The following is a 6,779-nucleotide window of genomic DNA, read 5'->3' on the forward strand; positions in this document are numbered from 1 at the left end:
TGTTTAATTCTTCAACTATTAGAATCTACTAGTATCCATGTTTTAAACAAACATTATAACCAATGTTATGTTATAATATGTGGTTCTTACCTTCTGTAGGTCCTGATATGCCATGTTTTTTTCTTTGAAATGCATAACCAGAAAAATATCCAGTGCATTTCTGAGGAAGACTCAGAGAGATGGCCTGGCAAAATTAATATCAAAAATGAATGCATAAAGGTTTATTAATCACTAAGGTGACACCCAATTTTCCAGTTTTAAAATAAATTATTAGAAACTAGAGAATTACACATTGAAGGAAAGTTGACATATTTTATACCATAAGCTTATATATCCTCTGCAAATAAAGTAAATTTTACCTTCTCTTCTTCAGCTGATAAGGGTTCCATAACACTTCCCGGTAGGCAAGGACGGAAGTTTTTTGCATTAAAGTCTTCAAATGAAGCATTGGTCTGCTTGAGCTAGAATTGAGAAGAAACAAGTAGAAATATAGTTGCTCCACAGAAACCTCCCCAAGCTGGTATCTTGTACAACTAGAAATTCTGGAAACAAGTGTCAACATTTTAATTACATCAGGAGGAGAAAACGATATACTCCTCTTGGTCTGGCATTTTTTAAATGTCCTCCATGTTTTTTGGTTATCATTTATGTTTTTATCTTTCTATTTCATATGTTCTTATCATTTTTTTTGGTTTACTTTGCACTTGTTTTCTTGTCTTTCATCTGTATCTGCTCAATATTCCATTTGTAATATTTTCCTCATTCTCCCTCTTTTTCCCCTCCACCACTTACTTTTTGGTACCAGGGATTGAACTGAGGGGTGCTCAACCACTGAGCCACATCCCCAGCCCTTTTACATTTTATTTACAGAGTCTCACTGATTGTTTATGGCCTCACTAAGTTGCTGAAGTGGCTTTAGACTCATGGTCCTCCTGTTCCAGACTTCGAAGCCACTGGGATAACAGGTGTGCACCACCATTCCCAGCCCATGTTTGCCTATATAATTTAATATTAATTTTGGAATCACTAGTGGCTAAAGTGTTCTTCATTGTACATCATCACTCATCACTTCTCATTGGTATTTAATGTTACAGAGATCATTTTAATTTTTTTAATATAGCTTTTTTATTATTATAAACAAATGGGATACATGTTGTTTCTCTGTACATGGAGTCAAGGCATACCATTTGTGTAATCATAAATTTACATAGGGCAATGTTGTTTCATTCATTCTATTATTTTTTTTCCCTTCTCCCCCACCCCTCCCACCCCTCCCATCCCTCTTTTCCCTCTATACAGTCCTTCCTTCCTCCATTCTTACCACCCTCCTTATCCCTAACCCTAAACCTAACCCTAACGCTAACCCCTCCCACCCCCCGTTATATGTCCTCATCTGCTTATCAGAGAGATCATTCGTCCTTTAGTTTTTTGAGATTGGTGTATCTCACTTAGCATGATACAATGAGAACTACAGAACACTAAAGAAAGAAATTAAAGAAAACGTCAGAAGATGGAAAGATCTCGCATGTTCTTGGATAGGCAGAATTAATATTGTCAAAATGGCCATACTACCTAAAGTGCTATACAGATTCAACGCAATTCCAATTAAAATCCCAATGATGTACCTTACAGAAATAGAGCAAGCAATTATGAAATCCATCTGGAAGAATAAAAAACCCAGAATAGCTAAAGCAATCCTTAGTAGAAAGAGCAAAGCAGGGGGTATCACAATACCAGATCTTCAACTCTACTACAAAGCAATAGTAACAAAAACTGCAAGGTATTGGTACCAAAATAGACAGGTAGATCAATGGTACAGAATAGAGGGCATGGACACAAACCCAAATAAATACAATTTTCTCATACTAGACAAAGGGGCCAAAAATATGCAATGGAGAAAAGACAGCCTCTTCAACAAATGGTGCTGGGAAAACTGGAAATCCATATGCAACAGAATGAAATTAAAACCCTATCTCTCACCCTGCACAAAAATCAACTCAAAATAGATCAATGACCTCGGAATCAGACCAGAGACCTTGCATCTTATAGAAGAAAAAGTAGGTCCAAACCTTCAACTTGTTGGCTTAGGATCAGACTTCCTTAACAGGACTCCCATAGCACAAGAAATAAAAGCAAGAATCAACAACTGAGATAGATTCAAACTACAAAGCTTTCTCTCAGTAAAGGAAACTATCAGTAATGTGAAGAGAGAGCCTACAGAGTGGGAGAAAATCTTTGCCACTCATACTTCAGATAGAGCACTAATTTCCAGAATATATAAAGAACTCAAGAAACTCTACACCAAGAATACAAATAATCCAATCAACAAATGGGATAAGGAAATGAACAGACACTTCACAGAAGAAGATATACAAGCAATCAATAGATATATGAAAAAATGTTCAACATCTCTAGTAATAAGAGAAATGCAAATCAAAACTACCCTAAGATTTCATCTCACCCCAATTAGAATGGCGATTATCAAAAACACAAGCAACAACAGGTCTGGCGAGGATGTGGGGAAAAAGGTACACTCATACATTTTAATTTTTTATAAGTTAAACATATACTTTGTTTCTAAGCTTTTGCTACTACTGGTAGTTAATCTTTATTCTTAAAGAATTTTGGATGAATGAGTGATCCTAGAACTTTTGTCACACTGAGTTAGGACTTTAACAATGAAACATAAACCATGCTCAGGTTATTTCAAAAGAGAAACTGTTTCAATAATATGACCACAAATAAGAAGGGAAAAGAGGGCTGGGGAGATAGCTCAGCTGGTAGAGTGCTTGCCTCGCAAGCACAAGGCCCTGAGTTCGATCCCCAGTACCGCAAAAAAAAAAAAAAAAAAAAAAAAAAAAAAAGAAGGGAAAAGAACTCTATTTAAATGCATGCACAAACCTATGCATATTAACACAGAAAACACGAGAGAGCAAGGCAATAAGAAACCACAAAAAGCCCCAAGTTCCCTGAGAACTTAATCTACAGACATTTATGTGGAAGATATGCTGTATAAAAATTCAAATACTTGGTTGTAAATAATTGAGGAACTAAGAGAAATAAGAAATAAGTTAATGAATTCAATACAGATTTTGAAAGGACATTCCAACAAGGAAATTGAGTTCCTGAAGAAACTTTGAAAATGGTAAATTCACTAACTCAAATAAATATCTGAGTGGGAAGTATCATCAAAATACTGTATCAGGCAGAAGAAAGAATGTTAAATCTTGATGATGTGGATGAAGTTGACTTCCATACAGTAATAAAAATGAAAGACTTTAAACAAAAACATGTAAAAGAGTTCCAGGACAAGTTTAAAAGACTCAATGGAAGACTCAGATCTTGAGGAAGGAATGGAGATACAGACCAATATTACAGAAAACTTAGTCAGTAAGCATATAACTAAACAGTTCCTTACTTGTGAGAACAATGGACATTCAGGCACAGGATGCATTTTGAAGCCCAAATAGATGTGGCCTATAAAGAAACTGTCCAGGTTATACTTCAGTAAAAATGCCAAAATTTCAGAGCAAATCATTGTTTGTATAAATTCCAGAAAGAAGCACCAGGTCACTTACAAAGGCTGATACATCTGCATAACCCTAAAGGCCAGCAGTACATTTCAAATGCTAAAACAGAAACATTGCCAACCTTGCTTTCTATCTGTGTCAAAGTTATTCTTCAGAATCAAAGTAGACATAAAGACTAAGACAAGAATAAATTTATGACAAGTAAGTAAACACTGTGGAAAATACACAGAGGAATCTGATGTGAACAAAAAGAAAAGCAAAATCCATCATGAGAGCATAGGAAATAATACATTGTACTAGAAAAACACATAAACAGATGAGAATTAATAGTGAATCCTATATTAGAAAGCAACACACACCTCACTATTTTAACATGCATGCAAAATGCCTTAATTCTTAATTCTCCACTTAAAACACATAGCCTAAAATACACCCAAATGCATATTGTCAGCAAAAAACACTGCTAACTTCCAAAGATGTTCACATACTAGAACTGTAAGGATGGAAAAATGATATTCCATGCAAATGAAAGCCAAAGGTAAGAATGGGTTGTTATTCTCATACTTGATGAATGAGACTTCAAGCAACAATTACTCAGAGGTGACAAAGAAGGTAACTACACATTGATAATGGGAAAAGCAAAAAAAGAAGATAAATGGCTGTAAATATTTATGCTTCAAGGAGAGTGCACCCAATTTTATATAATAAACACTACTTGTCCTCTAGGGACAGACAGGCCCCAATGAGGTAAGAGCAGGTGACTTTAATACAACATCATTAGTGAAAAGGTCACCTGAATAAAATATCAATAAAGTTCCTACAGTTTAACTCAGAATGACTTAACAGTTGTCTACAGAATGTTTCATCTGATAACAGAAGAATACATATAGTTTCCAGTAATACAAGGAACTTTATAATATATCAAGTATTAGAATACAAAACAAGGTTTAGTAAATGCAGAAACAATTAAAGAAAAGCAAAATCAATCATGAGACTCATCACATTACAATGGAATGATATTAGAAAACGACACACAACACATGGTCCTGGGAAAACAGTGTATTCATATGAAGATGAATGAAGTTTGATCCCTATCTCTTACCCTTCACATAAGTCAACTGAAAGTGGATCAAAGACCTAGGAATTACACTAGAAATGCAACAACTGCTACAAGAAAATTAAAGCGGAATACTTCAACATGTTTGCATGGGCATCATTTTCCTTAACAAGACTCCTAAAGCATGACAAATAAAACCAAGAATCAGGAGTTGGGATGGCATCAAATTAAAACTTCTGCACACCAAAGGAAACAATTAATAACATAGGAAGTAAGCCTACAGAATGGGGGAAGATTTTTGCCACCTTATTCTCAAATATGGGATTAACATCCAGAATATGTAAAAATCTTACAAAACTTATTTCCAAATAATAAATGACCCAATAAATAAATGGACAAAAGTACTACCGAGATACTTCTTTAAAAAAGAAATGCGAATGACAATAAGTATAAGAAAAAAATGTTCAACATGTCTAACAGTAAGGGAAATACAATATCAACTATTAATAAATGTTATCAGGGATGCAAGGAAAAGATTCACTCATTTGTTGTTGATGGAACTGCAAATTAGCACCATCACCCTGGAAAGCATTAGAGAGAAACTTGAAAACAATACTAATGGGACCACCATATGATCCAGCTATCTCAGTTACTAATACATATTCAAAAGATCTAAAAATAAGCATATTACATATTGGTAAAAACATAATGTATATAGCAGCACAATTCAACATAGCCAGGCAATGTAATCAGTCTAGGTACCAATCAGTAGATTAATAAACAAGCAATATATATATATACATGCACACATACATATATGTACATAAAGGTGTGTACATATGTGTGTGTGTATATGATTTTTTAATACTTTTCTTTGTTGATGAACACAATATCTTTATTTTGTTGTTTTTTTTTTTTTTAATGTGGTGCTGAGAATCAAAACTAGTTCCTCATATGTGCCAGGCAAGTGCTCTATAACCAAGCTCCTATCCTAGCCCCTATAATGAAGTTTTACTAAGTCAAAAATGAGGATGAAATCATGGCATTTGCTGGTAAATGAATGAAACAAGAAAATATATCACCCTCGCGCAGCCTCCACACCCTGCTGTGGAGGGGCTGGGGACCCCGGGGATCTGGGGGTGGGGGGAGAGCCTGGTCGAGAGAGGACGAGGTCTGGCCAGGCCAGCATACTACCAGAACATACAGTCATGGATAAAAATGAGATGGTGCAGAAGGCCAAACTGGCTGAGCAGGCTGAACAATATGATGACATGGCAGCCTACATGAAGTCTGTAACTGAGCAAGAAGCTGAATTGTCTAATGAGGAGAGGAATCTTCTCTCAGTTGCTTATAAAAATGTTGCAGGAGCCCTTAGGTCATCTTGGAAGGTCATCTCAAGTATTGAGCAAAAGACGGAAGGTGCTGAGAAAAAGCAGCAGATGCCTCGAGAATACAGAGAGAAAATTGAGACTGAGTTAAGAGATATCTGCAATGATGTACTGTCTCTTTTGGAAAAATTCTTGATCCCTAATGCTTCACAAGCAGAGAGCGAAGTCTTCTATTTGAAATGAAAGGAGACTACTACCGTTACTTGGTTGAGGTTGCTGCTGGTGATGATACGAAAGGGATTGTGGATCAGTCACAACAAGCCTACCAAGAAGTTTTGAAATCAGCAAAAAGGAAATGCAGCCAACACATCCTATCAGATTGGGTCTGGCCCTTAATTTCTCTGTGTTCTATTATGAGATTCTGAACTCACCAGAGAAAGCCTACTCTCTTGCAAAGACAGCTTTTGATGAAGCCATTGCTCAACTTGATACATTCAGTGAAAAATCATACAAAGACAGCACGCTAATAATGAATTACTGAGAGACAACTTGACATTGTGGATATCAGATACCAAGGAGACAAAGCTGAAGCAGGAGAAGGAGGGGAAAATTAACCAGCCTTCCAACTTTTGTCTGTCTCATTCTAGAATTTACACAGTAGACGATTTGTCATCCATGCTGTCCCACAAATAGTTTTTTGTTTACAATTTGACAGGTTTATGTTACTTCTATTTGAATTTCTATATTTCCCATGTGCTTTTTATGTTTAATATTAGGGGAGTAGAGTCAGTTAACATTTAGAGAGTTATTTGTTTTCATCTTGAGGTGGCCACTATGGGGATGTGAAATTTTTATACAAGTTAT

At 35.7% G+C, this 6,779-nt stretch overlaps 1 pseudogene; it reads left to right on the top strand.

The window, feature by feature from the left end:
• Window positions 1-5,795: 5,795 nt before the first annotated feature.
• LOC124974149 (14-3-3 protein zeta/delta-like) lies at window positions 5,796-6,529 on the top strand (annotated as a pseudogene).
• The last annotated feature ends 250 nt before the right edge of the window (window positions 6,530-6,779 follow it).

Source organism: Sciurus carolinensis, unplaced genomic scaffold (genome assembly GCF_902686445.1).
Source record: "Sciurus carolinensis unplaced genomic scaffold, mSciCar1.2, whole genome shotgun sequence".
In the NCBI taxonomy this organism is placed as follows: Eukaryota; Metazoa; Chordata; class Mammalia; order Rodentia; family Sciuridae; genus Sciurus; species Sciurus carolinensis.